Here is a 19,168-nt window from a genome sequence, read left to right on the forward strand (position 1 = left end):
TTTCAACATGACGGTGCACCCCCACATTTCGATCGGAATTTGCGCCATTTCCTCAATACCGCATTCCACAACCAGTGCATTGGCAGGGGAGGGCCTATGCCATGGCCACCTCGATCGCCTGATATTACGCCCCTGGATTTCTTCCTCTGGGGAGAGATGAAACGCCTCGTTTACGAAACACCTGTCGTGTCAGCCGAGGACCTCGTTGCCCGTAATCAATGTAGCTGCAGCATCGATAGCAGAAACGCCGGGGTTGTTGGGTCGCACTAGACAATCCTTGATTCGCCGTTGTCGCCTCTGCTTGGAAGTACATGGTGGATACTTTGAAAACAGTCTGTGATGAGGTTCCCTTCACATCTCCATTAAGCATACTGTGTGCCCTTCAGGGTATGCAACCTATGACAGTTCATTTTTTTCGTTTTTACGTCATGGTGCCCTTCGCTCAGGAAATTTTCTTTGTTTTTTGGTGCCATTCAACACATGCCAATTCTCGTCGATACCAGCTCACGCAGAACGCACACCCACCCCACTCCCGTCAACATCTTCGTTCGTGTCCTTTGGGGAATCACTTGCGCCGACATTGCACAACATTGCCGCGTGATTTTTTGACAAGAGCGTACCCAATTTCTTAGTGGACCGCCCAACACCGACGACTTCTCTCCACCAGTTTTGCCATTATTCACTTCGGAAAATCATTTTCCCACGTTTTCAAACGTCAATAACTCGGCAACAAAGCAGTTTCCGGAATTTCGTTACATGAACTTTCCACCTTATTTTCACTCGTATAATCAATCACCTCCCAAGCGTTGTAAACGAACTTCGAAACACCCTGTATACACACATATTCTCGTTCTTACACAGACACGGATGCAAGGGAAAAATTAATGAAAATATCCATGGATAATTTCCCGAGCAATATTTGTGCAAATCTATCTCTCCCGTGGCGACATAGTCCAACTGTCCCGAATGTTCGGGAGAGATGAACCAGACAGCCATGATGGCACCTTTGGTGCTAGCACCGCTACGACACAGAACAACGATTGACTGATATCATTTTCAGTTTGTATGAGACCCTGGTTCAAAAGATTATCAGATAACGTGGGAAATACCATTCCATTAAAATAGTGAAAAAACGTTTACCCACGTGATTTCAATTTAGGCGGTATATTGGCTAAAGTAATTACTCAATGAACATCAAAACAATACAGTGTGTCACTAATCTACGCCATTACCAGCCAACATCAACACCGGTTCATTCTAGAAGATAATTTCAGAAATAACGAACTGATCCATCTGTCCCGGAATTATCCTTTATTACTGGCGTCTTTCCTTGCCTTTGTACAAAGTTAAAAGAAATTAGAAGGCATGGAATTGAACCATGATTGTCTATCCGATCTACAATTTTCGTACGACTATTCTCACATATCTTTAACTATAACTATTTCATTTGTATAAGTTACTTGATGATGTCAAAGAAATTACGAGCTTATATTTCTGAAATCATAGACATTATCGGACAATACGGATTTAACAATGTGTATGATATCAGAACAACGCTGCATAACGGTTAAAGGATCTATCGAAGTCAAATGAGATATTGTGATAGAATAATTTTTATCTGAACTAATGAGTTTCAGGTTTTCGAAACTGTGATGTACAGTTGGATGCACATGTATTGCTCTGGCAAATTATCCATGACTGTTCTAATTAATTCTTCTCGGTCATCCTACGTTTTTATAAGGAATAGATTTTCACTTATGCTTATGCAGGGGTTGTCAACAGCTTGTCTGGCGAATTGTTGAAGCTCTCATTGGACAAAACAAAGGGAATAAACATGGTGATGGACAATTTGTTAATGCATATTACATGGGAATCTGAGTCCAGGAAATATGGATGTCAGTAATGATCGAAATTTCAGGACTCATAACGTTTCGGAAGCAATAAATATATTAAGAAGATTCCGAACACTTTAAAACCTCTCTGATATAATAGAGACTGTAGACGTTATCTGGTCTATATAAACTACACAGGAGTTACAAACAATCCTGATTCCCAGGGAGTATCACTGCATCTACATTAGTTCTAGAGGAGATATAAGAAGTCTTGAAATTGTCGATGTACAAGGTGTACATAATTCTTAACCACAAATATATCAGAAATATTCGATTACAATTTTATAAATCAGCTATCGAAGCTGAGGAAATGTAATTTTAGTGACACAAGACTCCTGAGTTTTATTAATAGATAGGGAAGGATCTCTAAGGTATCAGCAACTATTGAACTGGAGCAAGTACAATGAGAAAAAGTGTAAAGTTTGCTTGTAAACATAGACAGTCTCTCTACTGGTCATCCTAATGTTTGTGAACTAGATGAAATCAGTTCTTCAGGGTAGGTTCTTTCATATCTCTACGTAGATATTGGAGTTTTAGAGACAGGAATGAGACTTTGATACTAGTTCCTATTCAATGAATGGTCTATCTGGTTGTTGATATTGTATGAAAGATATGACGTAGTTTTACTATTCACAACACTATGAACTCATTGGTTCTATTGTCACTAGTTTAACTATAGTACGCAGATTAGATTTTTAAATATATTTGTATCCTTGATGACTTTAAGGTTAAAGTCATAAAGAAATGATTGAGGACAAGCAATTTGAACAAATGACAGTCAATCAAAATTCCTTGAGAAGTTGATTTCATTTCTTTTCCAAAATTCCTTGGCGCTGGGAATGAGTAAGTAGCGGAAATAAACATTACGACGTTTTGTGAAACCTTGGAGCAAATGTTGCAGTATTTTGTCTGTCATGCTTGTTGGATTTCGTGAGAAACATGATACATCATTGAATCAACTGAACGTTACAGTGTCCCTACCCATCCCACATTCTTTACCAAACCCATATTTACTGTACAAGGGCACATTCTGTCGCTACGTGAAGGTCAACGAAAGCAAATTCTAGAGAACGAAAGAAAGATTATGAAAAGGAAAGTGAGAAAGTCGAAAAACAAGACAGAAAACACAAACATTACATTGGTGCTGCTTTTACAAGGAAAAACGTAGTTTAATGTTAAACTGTGGCATCTTAATAACACGTGGCAAGTATTTAAGGTTAAGTTTGAGCTCTGGGCAAGGAAGCGGTGGGGGAAGGGGAAAAACAGGTCCGGGATGGCGGGAAACGGATTTCGTTATGCATGCACGGTTAAACACGCCTTCAAAGAGCAGACTTTCATTTGTTCATCCGCCTTTTGTAGATGGCGCGTCCTCCGCACTATTTATTAGTGGTGTGTCTTCTTTAGAAGGTTACAATCTCATCGTGCTGCAAGTAGAGTGCAGTTCAACTTGAAACGTCATCTCAACAGGTAGGGCACTATTAACGTAGCCTAGGTAAATTACAGTGTTTCTTAATAACGCGGTAGATATTAAATACATTTGAAAACTACAGAATAATAATTCGATCACAATTTCAGCTTGATTTATATTAGGAACAACTTTAAAGAAATACTCCGTTTACAAGAAAAATATGTTTAAAGTCTACTTCGTGCTTTCATAGGCTGATTAGAAGTGATTTCCGAATAATTGATATGTACTCCCACCGGTACATAGTGTCGTATAGTTTTGCTAGGATGGTTGTGCTTAGCGGTCATAAAGATTATACACAGTGTATCTCCCTTTATCTATGTTTTCTTTTTTCTTTTCTCTCTCTCTCTCTCTCTCTCTCTCTCTCTGTGTGTGGGTGGTGTGTGCGTGTCGCTCTTTCTACCTGCGTTTCTTGCATTCTGTGCCTTCTCCCTTCTTATGCCTTCTTCTCTATTTCTATTCCATTTGTCTCTATTCTCTTCCTCTGTCTTTCCCTCTCTTTTTCCTCCTCACTTTATCCTTCTGTCTCTTGCTATGTTTCTTTCAATCTGTCTTTCTTGTTTCTAGTCCCCTGTTTTGTTTTCAACTTCTATTTCTCTTTCTTCCTTTACACATCTTCGTACGCGAGTTTTGATCTCCACAAATAGCAATGTCTCTTCAACTTGGGCGCCCCTATGGCGTGGTGGTAAAGTCGTCTCCTTGTAATCAAGGGTTCGCAGGTTCGATACGCGGTGGAGGTATTTTAGGCTGTAGGTCCAGTCCCGGTTAGTTTTTCTGAATACAAAGTGGATTAAACCAAACTCAACTCAAATCTCTACCATCCGAATTTCATTCTTTGTTGCATAGATAGCTAATTGGATCTAATAGACTCCGATCTACTGAGGTGGGTCCCATTGAGAATACAACCTGGGACCCCTTGATTAAAATGCAACATCCTCAACCAGTACGCTATTGGGGATAACCTGATTTTCAAGAGGTGCTCTGTTGGTTAGTTTTCTCAAATATTACACTTGTTTTAAAATTTTCTGAGTGTTGGATGATTTTTCTGCGGGGATTTCTAGGTTTAGGCAACATGAAACATGCATGCCACAGTGACGCACGCAATTTTCACCTTTCAACTGATGCACCAAGACATGGACTATGAAACAGTGCGTTAGTGGCGACGACACTAACCCTCCTTCCTCACAGTTTACATGGAGTTTCATAACCTTTGACACTAGGCGAACAAATGGAACCCCTTTATCAATTAACAGTTCCTTAGATTTCAATGATAATGTTGGTTCAGGCTGATTATTCTTTGTACTCACGAAAACTATTTTCATACATGGCATTTTTTGTAGATTTAATATGGAATCGAATTGACTTGAATTGTTGTTTATTCCATCGGGGAAGCCCGTAGATTTAATATGAAGGCTTTGATCTTTATTTTATGAAACCTAGCAACACTATTAAACTCCATCGTTTTAAAAATTAAGGTTTCTTAAATATTACAAATTTAATTTCTTAACGAGTGCAGTACGAAACAAAACCGCTTGAGCATCTCCCTTGATCGTGCCCCTCTTAATGTATCTACAGCCGCCACTGTTGTAGGACAAGTCTACTTGTGCGAGGATACAGCTAGAATTTGACTATTCATTCTCGCCACCTCGGTTGCTGAGTATGTTGAGTGATGGTCTCGCCCGAACAAAGGTTCGAGTCCTTACTTCACCATGAATAATCCCATGACAATACCAGGTCAAAATTTATTTTAATCCTCATGAGCGTTGGAGGCACATTTGGATGGTTTGGATCCCACTTTAAACTGTAGGTCCAGTCCCGATTAGCCTATTTGTGCATATAGTGGGCTTTAAACAACAATTCAATTCCTCATGATCGCGATTCGCCTAACAATCTAGAAATGCGATGTCAAAGAATCATACTCAGACAAAAGAAAAAATAACATTGGTGTGACTAATCTATAATAATATACGGAAAACAAGCTTTACAAGTCACTCAAGAATATTCTGGGCCATTGTTTACATCATTTTTAAACGGATGTAATCGTGAATTTGTGCATCTAGAAACAAGAAGCTCTTCGATAGCAATGTTGGTAACCTCATTGACTGATAGTTTCAGCTATCATTCACCACAATGAATGGATTTTGATCACATTCAAACAGTTGTTAACGAATAACAAGGATATTGACAAAATCTCATTACGAAAGATCAAATTTTAACAAATTTATAGCTAGAGTTGGCAACCTTGTCCGTATTCCTTCTCTTTATTCGAATCCAGTAGCGGCTCGTGCCTAAAATAACAGGTGAAGAAGTATATTTATAGGCAATGAAAAACAAATAGTAAGTGCCAGTGCCCCCCTCCAATTTAAAACGTCTTTTTTGTCTTCATCCGTCCATCTGGAAAATGGTGTCTGCAACAAATTACACACTAAGTCATTTACTGGGTTCATTGTAGAAACCACAGCTCAACACATGAACACAACACACGATAGGAAACGCGAAACACACACGCAGAACAAGATCTCGCGAGAACGCAAAGATTTTGCCACAACCACTGGATGCAATGTTTTCTCCGACGAGACAACTGCTTCATCTAGGAGGCGACACCCGTTCAAGGCCAACGCTAGGTGACGTCACCGTTGCCATGACAACCGGCTAAGTTTTCCGCAACCTGGCGGTGTTTGCTCTTGGGTTGGGACGAACTCTTCACGTGCGTAGCGCCGAGCGGCGTGTTGTTTGAGTATTATCGTGTGCGTTCTGCTGGAAAATAGTTTAATTTAACAAGCAAATGAAAAATGTCAATATTAATTTGAAAATTAGGTGAAAACATTTGCACTTGTTGCACTTGGCCAGCCGCCACTGTTCGAATCAAACGTTGCAATGCAAATATGTGAACATGATGAAAAATTGTGTGCTGTGCTTTTTCAGAATAGTCTTTTATTGCAGTAGCAAATAAGCGGCGGTTTCAACCACTGGCATGGTTTGAACAACGGACGTCCCGAATCAGAATCCATCCACAACGCTTCATGATGTTTTTTAAGTTCCGAACAAGTTTTGGGCTTACGCGAGGTTAGAATGTAATGTTGAGAACTTTATTTTTTAACTAAACGATTCCCAAGAGCATGTTTACCATCTACAAAGAGGAAGTAGAATTAATTTTGTTCTTACCCGTTCGGAACCCACTAATTAGGAGCGACTGTAATTGCTACCGTGGATAAAATATTCTATTCAGAATTACGTAAGCAACTTTTGGTTTGACGTCATAGATTTGAGTATGGCTTGACTCTGAGGTGAAGGAGAAGAGCCCAGCTCTCATAGGGAGGTAAATTTCGACCAACGTTGATAGAAAATTTGGAAAATTGAACTCAGCATTTCTGTTGGTCAAGTTCAGTTTTATTGTTTCTGCCCTTCGGTTGCTCTAGACGATAGGCGCCAACGAATATAAACATGAAGAAAGTTTAACAAGCATGCATGGCATGCCTGGTTAGGGATTCGAAAACAGTATCTATGGTCTGGTAGGGCGTTACGCTAGCTAACCCCTAGTGTACAGAAGGCAGGATTTTGAAACATATTAACACCAATGTACGTACATTGTGTGTGAGTAATGGTTATGTAACTATACCTTGTATTTCGTTAATTACGATGACGAGGACAAAAATGATTGGATGATATTTTTGAAAGGAAATAGTAGATGGAATGGGTATTTGGCTGTTCTACTAAAACACAAAGGAACAGCAATGACCTAGTAGGAATTCGAACAAATACTGGCCCATTGTTGAAACTTAGATTGTTGCATTTCAGTCTGAAACAAAAATAAATAAAATATTTTTTCAAGCTTTACTTGCTATCGGGGTTGACGTTAGGCACTGTACTTCTACCCTGTAAATGAGAGTGATTTTAGTTTTTAAAAGCTTGGGCCCGTTTCCAGAGCTCACCTGGTCGATATCCCGAGAGATTATCTTCAACAAAGATAAATGTCCGTACATTTGCACCGTGAACTGATATAGAAATCAGTACTTCTTTGTCAAGGACACTTCAATCAAAGAGGGTGAGATCTGGTGATCACGTCGGCTAATTCTCATCTCTTCACTGCTGATAAAGTAGGGTACAAAATAAAAAATGCCCTAACACAAGGAGCTGCTTCACAGATAAACTTTTTAAAAATTAGAGAAACACACTACCATGTTGGGTACTTGGCACTGACGCACAGTCTGAACTTTTTTTCCATTCTTTCGTTACAGAATCACCAAGATGCAGAAGCTGTCAGTGATTGTCTTCGCAGCCATGGTATGCGTTGCTCTCTGTATTCCAGTTCCAGATGATGACGTAAGTAATTTCCTCTCTTCTGAATACAAGTTTTCATTTTATTTTTTTCAAGTCTTGCTCTTATCAATGATCTGTAATCTTCTTATTGTTTCTCATTCCAGTTCACACTATCTGATGAGCAAATAATGCAGTCATATATTATTAATAAAATTATTATTTCGGCTTGGACACGAATGAGGCTATTGCAAGTCCTCTAAAAATAACAAAATCTGATTTAAGTTAGTCAATTAAACCAAAAAATAACTTGAAAGAAACAAATGTGAGCATCTCCTTAACGAGAACAACGTGATATAACAAACATGAACGCAATTTTAAAACGCCTTCGATAGAACATGAGGGTGTATACAGGACCACGCAACACACAAAAGGGGAGGAAATATATGTCAGTGTATACTGGTCCTTAGGGCAAGGAGGCAATTACCATCCTGTGTCCCACCAAATATTATATTAGATTATTTTAGGTACCTTAAACTCGACAATATCAAGAAAGTAATCGAGTTTCTTTTTAAATCCACATTGTGCACAGAAAGGTTAAAATTAACTAACTCTCTAGCATTCTTAAACCAGAAGGTTTGCTGTGTCCGCAGCAACACAGGTTTTCCATCTGTTCCTATCCTGAGCAAAATCTATCCACACTATTCCATCCTTACCAATTTCATTTAGGTATATTGGGATCCATGAGTATCACCGTGCAAATTGTCCATGACTATTTTCGTATCTTTTCTCTTACATCGTGTGTGTTTTTAAGCGATGGGATTTATGTATGCTGGTGCAGAAGTTGTCAACAGCTTGTTCTGAGTTTCTTTTAATTCTTGAAGCTCTCATTGGATCAAATAAAGTGTACAAACATGATGGTGGACAATTTGCACAGTAATTCTCATGGATCCCACTGTACATCTCAACGTTATACCTCCGTTTTCGTCTTGGCCTTCCTACAGGTCTCTTACCATCAGGTTTCCCAACAAGAATCCTGCAAACTCTTCTTTCCTCTCCCACTCATGCCACATGGCCTGCCCACCTAAGTCTTCTTGATTTAAATATTCTTATAATATCTGGACATGAATAGAAATTATGAAGTTCTAAATTATGTAAAGTTCCCACTCACTTCTGCTCATTCGTTTTAGGTCTTTACCGGGTATCGGAAAATAATTGAATATCACCACCTAATTTAATACATATTTTTCCAGAATAACACCAAATTCCCGTCACGGACTCCCTTTGGTAACTTCCATTACATTTCAAAAAATTAAGTGTTATTGTAATTTACCCTACCGAATTCCCTTTAATGGACTTATATTTCGATTAACTGTACAATAGTGAGCTAATGTGACTGTATCTCCTCAGATATTCCAAAAATTGATCCATGGAAAGAAGGAGAAAATAAAGTACCACACAGGTTAAGCTTTACGTTCTCTGTTTCCAAACGACTCCTAGCTAAATCTGGAAGCAGAATGACACAAAACCTTTGGCCTCCCCGGTGGCGTAGTGGTAACGTCCTCGTCTTGTAATCAAGGGGTCTCGGGTTGGATAGTGGTACATAGTGATTCCGATACCACTTTAAACTGCAAGTTCAGTCCCGATTAGTATATTTGTGCATTAAGTGGACTTAAGACGATAGCTCAAACACTAAACCTCACAGGCGATTATCCTCGCTCGTTCAGCCGTCTAGAGCCTCGTTAACCTGCAAGAATAAAGTTTGAAGGGTGTACGTGAAACACAGGTTGACGTTCGACGATAATTTGAAACGGTCACACCACTCCGATGCGGGCATATATTTTCACCCTTAAAAACACGTTGCTCTTGTTATAAAGTTAAATAATGGGTTGAATTTCGAATTCTTGTAAAATCTAACCACGTAAACAATATCTGAACCGCCTAATTTCTCAAATTTAAATTCTTAAATTCACTGCGTGCCATAAACTCACCTCGAACTTTGCATACACACACTTACACATACTCATCTTCACATACACATCTTAGGATATGCATCGAAGATACAGGTATTTCGACGGACTTCTATGATTTTTTTTTGTCTTTCTTCCAGGGCTCATCTCAGCGTGGTTACATCTCCAGCATTACAAAGACTTTCCAGGACACTGGTTCCAAGATCGCAGACACATTTGAAAGCATCGGAAGCGACGGGAAGAAAACAGTTGAAGTGAGTATCCACCGATAGATATTATAGCACTCGGAATGATAGTCACTTCATAGAATAATGAATTTGGCATACTTTTACTTCAGTTTACACTCTTCACATATTATATTGACCAAATATGTTTGTATTATGACCAGAGGGTTTGTGGGCTCCCGACTAGGACACATGATTCCGTAATTTCATAAAATCATTAAATAGTGTTACAGAACTATAGCTAACCACTGTTGCCAACCTCTCAACTCGTCAAAACCGTACAAAATATCAAATGGAACGTGTTTTTGCTTCCAGGACCGTGTCTTTGAATGTTAGCTATTCCTAACGTGTATATTTATACAAACAGGCGCGTGCTCACGCACGCACGCACTTACACATACACACTTACATATATACATAAATGCAGACAGGTTTACAATTCTTTCTTTGTCAAAGAGTTTTTGTGTTGAAAGAACTTCATTATTAATATATTTTAAAGTTATATTATGGCTCTCGTTCTCAATAGTATGTAAAATCAGAAATTTCACACTGCGCTTCAATAACACCCTAACATTACACATTCTCTTCGGCATATGCAAAATTATCGCCAGAATCGTGCAATTTGGATACGGTCCAAGGTCTGAATAGCACTTTTGTATGGGGCATGAAATTTTCGTGCAGTTGACAATGCTCTAGCCAACAAACCAGTGGTTTCTTCCTTCATGGGTTATTGTTACACAAAAATTATTTCAACACTACACAGAAATTTTGATACTTCATTTCTTCATTTCGTTACAATCATCCACGATAAGCGAGTGAGAGAGAGATAGCGAAATACTAAGAGAGGGAGGAGGGATACGATGAAGTACAGAGAGGAAGAGAAATAGATCAAGACTGAGGCAATGACGATGTTTTAATCGGAACGTCAAGGTGGGCCATGGCCCACCGTAAAAGCAGCTACTAACCCCCGCATCTCTAAGTTATTAAGAATAGTTATTTAAAGCTGAACATATAATAGTATTATGATTATATCTGCGATTTTTTCACTGATTGATTGATTTGGTTTAATTTAATTCGCTTTTCTGCCACTTTTGGCTAACCGCAAAGATGAGGATGAGTAATCAGATGATGAGATTGATGAAGGGACACTATGCGCGCGCGCATGTGTGTGTGGGACAGAAAGGTGGGGGTTTGTTTTGAGTCCACTTTATGTTCAGATAGTCTAATCGGGACTGGACCTACAGTCCAAAGTAAGATTCGAACCATTGTGAAATATGTCACCACCGGGAGTTCGAACCAGAGACAGATTACAAGTGGACAGCGTCACCAATACGCCATCAGGTGGCAAACGAGATAAAATGAGAGGGGAGACGAAGAGAGGGGAACATACATAGAAGGTGAGGGAGATGAAAGAGTATAGCAGTGACAAATATGGATTTAGAAAGCGAAAGGTGAAAAAAAATATTCAAAAACAGAGATAGAGAAAAAGCAACGGTCACTTTTTGGAGCTGCTTATCAATAGTAGTTGTCTTCGGTTCTTTTCTTGTTAACAGACAAACATTCTGAATAATGAGATAATCAAAGTAGTTTTTTGATTTCCCAAAATTTGAATTATTTATTTTACTTTGCTACCGATGAAATTGTATCATCTCCATCCCGTTTCCAGAATGCAGAGTTATATCTGGTAGATAGAACAAACACTGGTACTCTCATATCAAAACTAATGTTGCATGCAATTACTCTGTCTGAAATTTCAAATTAATTACAACATACCTAACGTAACGAGACAGCTACTAATTTTTATAGAGGATTCAATAGATCTGCCTTTGCAATGAAACAAACTTTCAGTGTAATCGTGACAAAGGTTCAATAAATATATCATGTCAAACTTTAAGGGACTATCTTTAAAAAAAAATAAAAAATGGACATAGCACATTTACATTGTCAGTGGACAAACGTTAATAACTTGGGTAAATTTCTGGTAAGGAAGAGACAGCTGATATTTAGTTCATTTAATTTGAATATTCGTACTTACGTATTCTGCATTGAGAAACATTGCTGAAGGCGGAATTTCTCTTATTTCACGGAAATAAGCTCCATTTGCGACATATCGAGTAAGTTTTCTTCGTTTCTTTTGCCTTCGGTAACACACAAAATGGCGGTCACAGTTTCACTACCGTACTCGGCATGCAGTGTTTCCACCCCACTCCACCCAAAAATACCTAAAAGCCCCACGAACCATTCATACATAGCCCCACGAACCATTTCCGGTAAGGTTAGGTTAGGTAGGGTCACGTATAGATTACAATAGTCAAAAATTGGTTTCGAAAAAAATATGCGTAGCCCCATACCATTCCCGCATAGCCCCACGAACCATTGACACATAGCCCCACGAACCATTGACACATAGCCCCACAAACCATTTGCGGAAACGTACCTTCTTCAGTTACAAAAACACTTGTTTGGAAACACTGACCGGGATTACGTCATCATCCACAGGCTACATCCACCTGGAAGTAAATAGATGCAAGAGGTTTCGTACATCGGTCACACATTTATATCGAAAAATAGATGATTTACCGGCAAAATTCAATGAACGATGCGAGAAAACACTTCCCCGAACTTCCAGAAGTATAAAGAAACTGCATTCGGTAAGTAATTTCTCCTGTAAATTTGATGAAATCCGTCTGTCCCTTACAAGAAATTTACCATAAATTGAAACACTGAAAAAATTATTAACATGGAACTTACAAATTGTTACATCCATATCCCCATATAATTGTAATAACCTTGCATATCCCTTGTCTTTTACAACCAACAATCTCCATCATCACATTTCTTAAGAGTTCAACATAAAGGTTGGTTCTTAAGCACGCCTTCTTACAATTGCGTCATATTGTTGAATCTCTAGTAGTTACTGGCGAGTTCGTTACACTGAAGGTCCACAGAAAGTGGACTTAAGCATAAAACTAAAACTCATATAGCATATATAAATTTCCTTCTACGTGGAGATGCCTTTGATGGCTTCTATGTTGCCTTCATGTTCTGTGCATTGTGGTACAAATTAGGTTGTATTTTTATGATTACTCACGTTTCTAAAATTGAGCAGATTGATCCTGAAGGATAAATACAATGAATAACAATGTGGAAATATCTTTCACTTGCACAAATTGATTCTTATAATAAGTATTTTTAAGGCAAAGTATTGAGGATACGTACGTACGTGCACTGATTTTTTTTTTTAAAAAAAAAACCGTTTGGGCGAGCTGACTAGCATTCGTCTCCAATGTATTTTATTTGATGCTTATGTAAATTTGTTCTATTATTAACCCTGCATATATTCATTTATTTTACATTCGTTTCTAACAGTACTGGATTGATTTGTAGATCACTGGAGCTGCTAAACGATTATTACTTATGTCCAAATGGATTTCGCAATTTACAAGATACGTTACTCTTTATCTGGCATATAAGCACGAATTTAACTTGCATACTACTGAACATTGAATTTTCTATTTTCCCCTTTTGTTAATCTTTTTAGGACTTACACTATTGCAAATGTAAAACTTATGTAGATACCTAAGGAATAATCTATTGTAGTCAAGGTATCTTTGAAATGGAATCAACATATAAATCCAGTTAACATTTCCTGAAGATTTTTTTGTAAAATGCCCTCACAGGAACGGTATATCAAGATCCTCTTTGGACATGAGATTATAGTAAGAGGAGGCGATGGAAATTAATCTACAGGGTGTACCAAAGTCCCATTATCCCTCCCCCCCTTTGAATTGTAGACACACCTGCAAAATGTTAACAGCATGCGTATGATGAGAAGATGGTATACCATTAAATCAGATCAATGACCACCATTTACTTCAGAGGATCTGAGTGCAAACCGCCATTTTCATGGCACAGTATTATTCGCCTCCAGGTGCGATGTGAAATCCTCCGTAACATGGTGAGGGAAGCAAACGCACTGCGAGCAGCTTCTTGAAGTTCCCCAGTTGTCTGATAACGATTATGGACGACTTTCTGTTTGATGTGTCCCCATAGCGCATTATCACAAGATGTCAGATTTGGACTTTGGGGTGGCCATTTTAGAGGTGCTGGTAAATTTGGCGATCCTCGTCCAATCCGTTTGTCTCTGAACACATCATTGAGGTATTCTCTTAAAATTGCCATCTGAAATCCAGATCTGACATCTTATGTTACGGAGGATTTCACATCGCACCTGGAGGCGAATAATACTGTGCAATGAAAATGCACACATATCATCTGGAGTAAATGGTGGTCATTGGTCTGATTTAATGGTATACCATCCTCTCATCATACATATGATGTTAAAATAACATTTTGCAAGTTTGTCTACAATTCAAGGGGGGGGTTAAGGGACTTTTGGTACACCCTGTATATTTCCTTTCTTGTATTTTTCTCGAGGGAATCAAGGTTGTTAATTGGTATTGTATTTTCTTGTTTTACTTTATTGTTATTTGTCTCTAATCTAATCGCGACCATAAGGATGAAGATGAGCAATAATTAAGGTACCTGAACCCAATATGGCCTACCTAAGGTTTGCGATCGTTTCAAATGGCGTACAAAGTCAGAAAGGTAAAAGTAATCGCAAGATTCAAAAGATGGAACACTTCTGGACATTTACTGGAAATTGGGCGAGGTGAAGATTTTGTTTAAAAATGTAACGTTTACGCCATATTGGGTCCAAAATGGCCTAGGGATATATTTTGTTCTTCGCACCAACAAACGCAATGACACGCATTTTATTTACATTATGTCATACGAGATCATACAAAGAGATACCATCATTTAGCAACCAATAAACAAGGAAGTGACGTGTCACCAGAAGACCATGGTTTACACATCACATCATATTAAATGTCCTCTATCGTACTCAATGAGTCCCACACACTCTACGTGAACATAAGAGTAACAACTATCTTCCTATACGGGCCATATTGAATCCATCTTAAATAGTGTTCCTTTTTCCTTCGTTATAAACAGAACTTTAGACTAATATCTGAACTATGTAGTATAGTACAAATGATGAACTACCATAATATGAACTAGAGATATAAACACCTTTCACTTGGAAGATATAGAAAGCAATTATGTACCTATGCAATATTAGATCTCGCAGAACTGAATCACAAGGGCCAGATATTTCACTTCTTTGTCCACAAGTTAGTACACTATATGTGCAATCAACAGGTTCTCCTATAAAGTATGAATGAAGTATTGAAGTTATCTGCTAAATTCTTGGAAACATTAAATAGGCCATATTGGGTTCAGGTACAGTGGTATACGTGAGTACTACCAGGCATATTCTCCGCCACCATGTTTATTATACAGCGTGTCATAAATATACTGTCATACTTTAAATTGGTATTACGTCGCTTTGGATAATCGTATTTAAATGAAATTGGTGACATTTGAAAGAAAAACTCAAGTATTTTATTTTACAACTCATAGACATTCAATGTGGCCCCCACGAGTGGCCCTACAGACATCAAGGCGATATTCCCATTCATGCCACACACGCTCCAACATATCCACAGGGATGGACTGGATTGCAGAAGTGATGCGAATTTGCAGTTCTTGCAGGTTTTGAGGCAATGGGGGTACATAGACACAATCTTTTATGTAACCCCATAAAAAAAAGTCACACACCACAAATCAGGTGACTTCGGCGGCCAATTGTAATAGAAGACATTATCATCATTTCTGGCACGTCCAATCCATCTTCCTGGAAGCTCTTCTTCCACAATTCCCGTATTGACAGATGGTCTCCCTGAATGGCCTTTCCTTTGATGACATATGCAGCCACGATCCACAAAATACCGGTACCACTTCAAAATTGACGTGTGTGAAGGAGCCTGATCTTGAAACCTTCGCCTATAAGCACGATGAACCTTCACCAAACTCTGCGTGGAATGATATTCTAAAACACACCAACTACGTTCTTAAATCTTCTGTAATAACAACACAATTTTAAAGGAAAACATTCACATGTAACCTGCCTGACTGCTAAATATCCAACAATAAACCCGCATCGTCCATTCTTGTCAGGAGTGAATTTATTTCAGTTTCTATGTTTGATACCGTTCATTGTTGTCCATTGCTGATATTGGTGTCCATTGTTGACACGCACAAAAATATTTGAGTTTTTCTTTCAAATGTCACCAATTTCATTTAAATACGACTATCCAAAGCGACGTAATAGCACTTTAAAGTATGACAGTATATTTATGGACACTGTGTATTTGTTTTATGCAGCAGATAAAAGTACTCTTTGATATTTGAAACACTTTATAACGTGTTACTGGAGACACTAGCGTACACGGAATTACATGCAGCTGCGTTCTATGGAGGGATGGAGGAGGGCGTTATACACTATAATATACAGGGTGAGCCTGAAAGAAACAGACAGATTAAAAGCTTTATAAATCGAAAACTGCTTGTTTTATCAGGAACTATTTAGTACTATTTTATAGAGAAAGTCTTGAAGCTTACAGCCTACACTTTTCGTTTCTTTTCGTGACATCAGCATCACGTGATGGCTGTGGACGTCAGTTCAGCAATATGGCCGCTAACCAGGTAGAAAAGCTTTCTGTGCGCTTGAATATAATTGATATCTGTCGTGTTACAAAAGGGTCACACACAGAACATTATGTAACTTAGGCATATAAACTTCACGATATACTCTTCCAACCATGCAATTTCAGCCATGCAATTAACATTCTTGTTTCTGTAAAACTTCGAAACTGTCTATTTCTTTTAGGCTCACCCTGTATTGCGTAATTGCAATTTTTTTATTTAAAAGTTCTGCAAAGGCAAAAATAATAATCGGGGGCATTTTAAGGGGAGTCTACATTTACCAGTTTCATTTTGCAGAGTTCTTAACTGCTTTCACTTTAAAATTTTGATTTTCTCAAAATTCTGGGAGAACTGTAGGCCCATCAGCTCCCCCTGCGTGCGCCAGTGACTCAAGCCAAATAGTGTATACATTTTGTGTCCTGTATGTAATATGTTGACAACTTAGAATTGCTTATAAATTCGTTAATATATTCATTATTTTTCTATTTCAGTCGGCTGTTGACACTTTCCAAAAGGAGGTGGATTCTTTCAAGAATTTCTTCAACAAGTTTGACTCGTAGAAAACTAAATTATTATTTCGAATATGAAGAGAAAAACAAGGAATTTGTTAATTTGCTTTTGTACTGTATGTTCCTTTTCAGCTTTATCTGTTGTAATGCTTTAACGTGTAAGTGAATTGTTATCTTTTATTTTTTAAAAAAATACATATTTTCAATCCTGTGACGCACATCTGTATGAGATTTCATGAATAAATAAGTGTATCATAGTTGTATACATATTTAGCCTCTTCATTTTTCTTTTATACTACAGGTTGATTCGAAAGTCCTTTAACAGACCCTATAAAATGTAAAGGAGCTAGGATGGGTACAATTGGTCATGATAGAAACAGATTCGGCCTGAGGGGAACCATATTGGCGTGATCCAAGCTGACGTCCGCCATATTGATAGCCGCCATATTGATTTCAACTCAATTTATTTAAATGGGAAGGGGGCGATGTGATATATCAAATCAGGCTAGAATTTCGCGAGAAATGCAATGGTGAAAGTTATTTCAACCTATCTATAATCAGGAAAACGTTATTACCTTGTTGCCCTCGTTGGTGTCTCTACCAAGCACACAGAACATTTTGCAATGTAGCAGGTGTGATAGCATTGCAAGCAGCAAGATCCGAAAGACGGTTGGTTGATTACACCACACTCTTGTCATAATCAACATGTGCTACGATTTGGGAACTTTGCAAATCAAGCCAGGACTGCTGTGGATGATTCTTTGTCGGTGGAAGTTGTGGGACGTCCTGATCGTCGCATGTCGTTGACTGATCCTGTCACCCGGAACTTTTGTAGTAATTGTGCAACTGTGCAACACTGGATTTCGTTGAGGATGTGGTTGATTATAATAATTTGCAATGGCACGCGAACTTCTCTCCTCAGACAGCAGTACGATCTCGATGCGTTCCTCACGCGTTAGGAGCATTCTGGCACGGTTTTCTTATACATTTGTAACAATCATGCAGTCATAACTTTTTACTGGTTAAAGATACGTGGATAAAACTTTCACCACTGCATTTCTTGTGAAATTCTAGTTTGATTTGTTATATCACATCACCCCCTTCCCATTTAAAAATTTTGAGATGAATTCAATATGGCGGACGTCGACTTGTGACCATCAGTACTTGCTTCACCCCCCACCCAACTCGCTCTTCCAAGTTCGATAGTTTATTCACTTGCCGCCACTATTCTCTCACTGTTGTTTTTCGTTAATGTACACTCGCCGGCAATAAAAATGCGACACCTAGAGCCTGGAATACTCGCTTCCCTCCAAGCCGTTAAGTGTGTTGCCTGGCAGAACTTGTCATAGAAAATTTGCTAATGAAAATCTACTCATCACCTTAGAATTAGGCAACAACCATAACACCTTGCAGGAAAGTGAGTATTTTAGCATCTAGGTGTCCCTTTTATTATTGTAGGTGATTGTACATTTCCAACCGCATGTCTGCAATTAAAAAAATAAACGTTTTCTGATGCTGAGTACATGTCTGTTCCATTGAGTTATACTATGGACAGGTTGGTATTTGTAGGGGTATGGGAGAAATCCCCCTTGCTTCATCCTACATCCCCGCTCTGGTTGCAATTTCTTGGCATTGGGAGAAATTTTTATATGTAATACATTAGAATAGTATCGGCAAGTAAAGAAATTATAGAACTTGGAAGAGGGGAAGGGGGTGTTCAATGAAGTTACTGGAATTAAAAACACTGACTTTGTGTTTCTTGGTAGAGCATTTACATCATACATAAACAGGGTAGTTCAAAAGTGTGGAACCAGCCATATAAATTTTACAGATATCACGGAACATCAGAAATAGGTTTTCGATCGAACGTCCAATAGTTCGCACTGACAACGCTAGATAGCGTACGGAATTGAGAACTCTTCGCTTGCCAAGACGGCAGGTAAAATGAGCACTATATAATCGAAGCCCGGTGGTAGACTACACGTATAACAGTGATTTTTCTTTTGCAGTGCCTCTCAAATATGTATCATGAGGGGAAAGACGCAGTGACATAGAATATAGTCATCATCGCCATACTAAGATGTAATTCAGCCTATCTTACAAGTACATAGAGTAAAAATCCCAGTTATTGGTACTTTTAGCACCTAGTTTACGAAAACTATAATTTTCTTGCTTTATTTTTGCCGGACGTAATACAAAAAAAATATCACATCTTCTTGAACATTGGTGCAATATATATTTA

General features: G+C 38.4%; 1 long non-coding RNA gene across 1 annotated transcript; it reads left to right on the forward strand.

The window, feature by feature from the left end:
• The first annotated feature begins 1,300 nt into the window (after positions 1 to 1,300).
• LOC145996923 (uncharacterized) lies at positions 1,301 to 17,195 on the forward strand. Its single transcript, XR_014442834.1, has 4 exons — positions 1,301 to 1,363; positions 7,596 to 7,680; positions 9,725 to 9,838; positions 16,909 to 17,195. It is a non-coding gene; the product is annotated as an uncharacterized LOC145996923 (long non-coding RNA).
• The last annotated feature ends 1,973 nt before the right edge of the window (positions 17,196 to 19,168 follow it).

Source organism: Lepisma saccharinum, chromosome 13 (assembly GCF_977018435.1).
Source record: "Lepisma saccharinum chromosome 13, izLepSacc3.1, whole genome shotgun sequence".
Classification (NCBI taxonomy): Eukaryota; Metazoa; Arthropoda; class Insecta; order Zygentoma; family Lepismatidae; genus Lepisma; species Lepisma saccharinum.